The sequence below is a fragment of the Austrofundulus limnaeus genome, unplaced genomic scaffold, assembly GCF_001266775.1.
Source record: "Austrofundulus limnaeus strain Quisiro unplaced genomic scaffold, Austrofundulus_limnaeus-1.0 Scaffold253, whole genome shotgun sequence".
Lineage (NCBI taxonomy): Eukaryota > Metazoa > Chordata > Actinopteri > Cyprinodontiformes > Rivulidae > Austrofundulus > Austrofundulus limnaeus.
In genome coordinates, this window is record NW_013952655.1 from 566,420 (window position 1) to 571,076 (window position 4,657).

The 4,657-nt window shown below is 37.9% G+C and overlaps 1 protein-coding gene across 1 annotated transcript in view; it reads left to right on the forward strand.

Moving 5' to 3' along the window:
- Nucleotides 1–4,657, forward strand: part of gapdhs (glyceraldehyde-3-phosphate dehydrogenase, spermatogenic) — an 18,591-nt gene that overhangs the window by 6,743 nt on the left and 7,191 nt on the right. The window lies entirely within an intron of this gene.

The window sequence follows — 4,657 nt, forward strand, 5'->3', positions numbered from 1 at the left end:
GTATAATATTTATTATGAGGAATCCACAGTTTTCTGTTTCAGATTTCAGTATTTAATAGTGTTTCTTTTTTTAAATTCAGCTAAAAAAGTCAGCTCTTCATGTTATAAAAAGACCCTGTTCAAGAGAAAACGTAGGTTTTTAAAGGGGTTGCCCTGATTACAACAGAGCTGCTGTGTAGATTGGCGTTCTGGTTAGATATTGTCAAAGATTAACCTTCAAGGTRGATGAGCTCGCATAGCCTTGTACCGGAAAACCTAGTGAACATCATCATTTACCCAATATGCCATGGGATGTTCATAAAATATCACCATCTGTGTGACAATATATAATTTTTAAATATGTCAAATTTAACTGGCCTACCGTATTTTTAGTCTTTTTTTTTTTACAGTTGAAGTAAATCTTTTATCAAATGTCTGTTACAAGTATGGAGGGTTATCAACCGTTTACTTGATTGAGAAGATCAATCCACTTTAGATTAATTCTTTAATTGATAACGYGCATCCCTGGTGCACACACATGATTGGTCATTTTGCATGACAGTAGGCAAAAAAAGTAAAAAAAACCCTGAAGACAATAGCACTTGTCTGGCTGCAAGCAGTCTTGATTTAAAGGGTTATTCTACAGCTCAACACTTTCTAACTGAACTAGTAAAATGTGGCCCTATGATAGAAAAATGGATTGAATGAAAATGTGGAATTCAGAAAACAGAATTTGGAGACAGGAAAGAGACACAGACAAACCCAAAGGACTTAGTAGAGTTTTAGAGAACCAAAGCTTGGTTCYAATATGGTGGAACATACATTTTAATTTTGGTTTAGGACTAAGATGTGAATTGARTTTTGATTAGGGTTRGGTTTAGTGTAAAGGTCAAGATTAGGCTAAAGAAATRAATGAAAATCAAAACACAATCATAATAAAGACAGAACTACAAATTTTCATCTGAAAAAACTCAAGATAAAATCTCACACACATAATAAACAAGGAGAAAAGCTCACAAATTCTGTCATTTTTATTAGCCACWCATTGCATCACATTAAATGTGCATAAGATTTATATCCGATTTATAACATCATACATGTATCACATTACAAATGGAAGCATGGCTTGCGGTCATAGATGTTAAAATGCCTGCCTCATCATGGTATCCCAAAGGGAAATGGTAAAACGATACATTTTTTCCACATCTAGAGGCATATATTTGAGATTCAGCTCCACATGATTTCTCGTTGGCCTGCACCACTGTTTGTCTAGTGGAAACTTCCACTTGAGTTATAGTGTCTTTTATTAGTAGCACGTCATTTTACTGTAGGAAACTCAAGGCAACTGCTTAGTAAGGAGAAAATCCAAAACGTTAGTATGGATAGAAGGACACTGAGCAAAGGAGTTTACATTAGGTGGAAACTGTTACATTTTCTCAACACACAGGATATGAATGTGAGAAACCGTTAAGCTGTAGCACACACACACACACACCTTGTCCTTTTGTTGGAGACTCTYAGTGACCTTGTGTTATATATGCTGCTGCTTGCCCAGCACAGAATGGTTGCTCCGCTGCAGAATGAAACACAATTGCCCCACAGAAAATGTTTTGGGCTCAGTCAGTTCAAATTGGTGAGACTAAATTTGGTCAAGTCAAGTTTTAGTTGCCTCAAAGGTGTTTTCATCAATGTAGTTGAGTAGAGGTATGAGGCTAAGTTGATGTTTTCTAATCTGGTTAACCCCTGCTGTCTATTTTGAGTGTTCCCACAATGCATTTCACCAGATTGACAGCCTGTCCCAGATGCTCTTTGTAGAGATGAAAACGCACTACAGATGAGATTACTGTAGTTTATAATGACAAGTCACTGGTTTGAAGGACAGTCGAGGTTTCTCTAGCATGCTTTAATCGCATGTTAAGATCACACCATCTCTTTTAATTAACGTTACCCATAACTGATTACAGTTACTAAAATAAATTATCAGAAAACATATATGAATTCTGCTATAGGTCTGCAATTTAGCCCAATTTAGATCACAACTCCTCACATGGTTTAAAACAGCGGTAGACAGAAGGACATTTTCCAGGTTGTCCAGCAGACAACCTGTAACAACAACAACAACAACAACATGCACACTAACATTTTTAGTTGTCCTTTACAAAACAATGGGGGAAAATCTCAGGAAAAATGTAATTTAATAAGAATATGGTTCAGTATACAAAGTTTACTTTATACAAATGTTGTCAGTTAAGATTGACGGCTTTCTGAAGGAAGAGGGATGGTACAAACAGCTTACCTGTAGGTTACTTTTGTATCATTTTAGTGCTTTCAACTGAGGAGCTGTCTGATTTTAATTATTTTTTTAAATTATAGTACAGGAATTTCTTTGGTGGGGAAAGAACTGCTCTGTTCTGATTGGGTAAAACTTTGACTGTGTTTGAAAGAACCATCAGTTTAATCCCTGAATGGCTTTAAGAAGTTTTTCCCCCTTTCATTTTTACAAAAACAAGAGTCCCACTTTTTTGAGGTGGTCTCTGCTTCTAAGCGAACTCTGGTGCGGTCCACTTCTGGTGTGAATACAGACCTGTCTCAACCTGAGCCAACTATAGGAAACATGCACTTTTTGGACTGCACGAGCCATTGTGGCTACTCACCATGATAAAAATGATCCCTTTAGTGTTGCTGATGCTACCACTAAATGGACACTATAAATAATGATTCGTGACCAGACCTGGAGCGAGGAGACAGAGTGCCTCCTTGGTGTTTGGGCAGATGCACACATAACAGACAAAACACCTGCAGCACACAGGACTTTGTCTTTCTAAAGAATAAAAAAGAATAAATAAATAAAAATTAAAAACTTGCATCTTTATTTCTGGCTCTGTTCTCTGTCCCATCCCATCTTTTCTGTCCAATTGGAGCAATGGTCGTCATCTGTGTGGTTTTGACATAGACTTGAATTAAAATTGTGTGTAGTTTTAAATAATATTCAGGCTTGTGGTGTTATAAAAAGGCTCACAAGACAGAAGCGCAGTCTTATTGGGAAAGGCGACAAAAGCTGAAAAACTTCTAAAATACTATATTTCTAACTAGGTAAGCCACACAAAAGCTGTTTTATGAAAGCTTCTGTCTGCACACCTTCCTAGAGCCTGTGACCTGACACCTGTGCTGCCAGTCATTGTTGGTGGCGTTAATGCAGAGTAATGTAATGAACAGCCTTTGTTAACACTCCCAYTAGCACCTCAGATATTCTTCTGGAACTTGGAGGCCCGTTTTCTCCTTAATCTGGTTTGCAGAGTGCCAACATTCGAAGGAATGAATGAATGAAGTTATTTAGTAAGACTTTGTGCAATTAAAACAAAAACATAAAAAACATGATGCATTGCACCAGATTTAGCCAAAGGCTAATTTACATCTTAGGGCCATATCATCTTCATTTATTCTTTTGATTTCCATGTGTTTGACCTCATTGGATAGCGTAGAGTCCACACTTTCAGATTCTGTAAATAACTCAAAACGCCCTAGGGCTGGGCGGTATGACCCAAATTTTATATCACGGTATTTTCAACAATTACACTGTTTCACTGTATTTGACGTTTTTTTTTTTTTCATCACAGCTCCGCTGATAATAAAATGTGCAAATGTTGCTTATTGACTTTTTTCTTTTACTGTACCTCTGTCTGTGTTACTGTTTCCCTCCTCTTGTACATCTTTTCTTCTTTGCCTGGTTGAAGACAGTAATCATGCATTTTGGTCCGATCGTGAAGGGTTGAGGGAAGATCAGTATCGGGTCTATCTTTGTGTGTTAATAAAACTTAAGGACGACTCACCTTGCACACCAGTCAACTCAGCTCTACTACAAAACTACTTCCCCTGGCCTTTTCACAATAAGCACGTTAAAGTCGTCTCCATGCATTAACTTATCCATTATAACATCGCACGTCAAATCTAGCCGTGCACGTCACTGAAAATTTGTTTACTACATTCAGCGATGGTGAAAACAGGATGTTTTTTTTTAACTTCGGTCAATATAAGCAGTTGAAACACCACCCGCCGCCAGTTACTCCAACAAGCTGCTCCAACAATAACATTAGCATGCTAATGCACACAGCGGTGCTGCGGGCAAMAGTGGCCTTGGGAAACAGTTAACTGGTGGCCGCGATGAAATGTTCCGAACGTGTTCAGGCTGTTTAAACCTGTATATCCGGTATTCAGAAAATTTGTATCATAATTAGATACCGCATAGCGGTAACATAATGACCCCCGTACGCACAAATGCACCAAAACTCAGAAATCTTTATTYCTAATAAATGTTATGCTACTAGGTGCATCCCAAAATTGTAGTGGTTTGGGTGGGGGTCTTTTTTATTTATTCTTTGGGGGGGCATTGGTTGACCTGATGGGTAGCCCCTCATCAGAGCTAAACAACCAACAAAAATCTGAAACTCCTATGTTCAATAGTCTTTGAGCTATAACCATTTTTATATGTTCAGATACCCCTTTTTTAGATAAATTGGGGGTCGGGCGGGGTGGGGGCACTGATTGATGGGCCTGATGGATAGAGCTTCATCTGAGCTAAACAACAAAAAAATTCTGAAACTCCTATGTTTAATAGTTTTTGAGCAATAATCATTTTTGAATGTGCAGATACCCCTTTTTCAGATAAATTGGGGGGTTC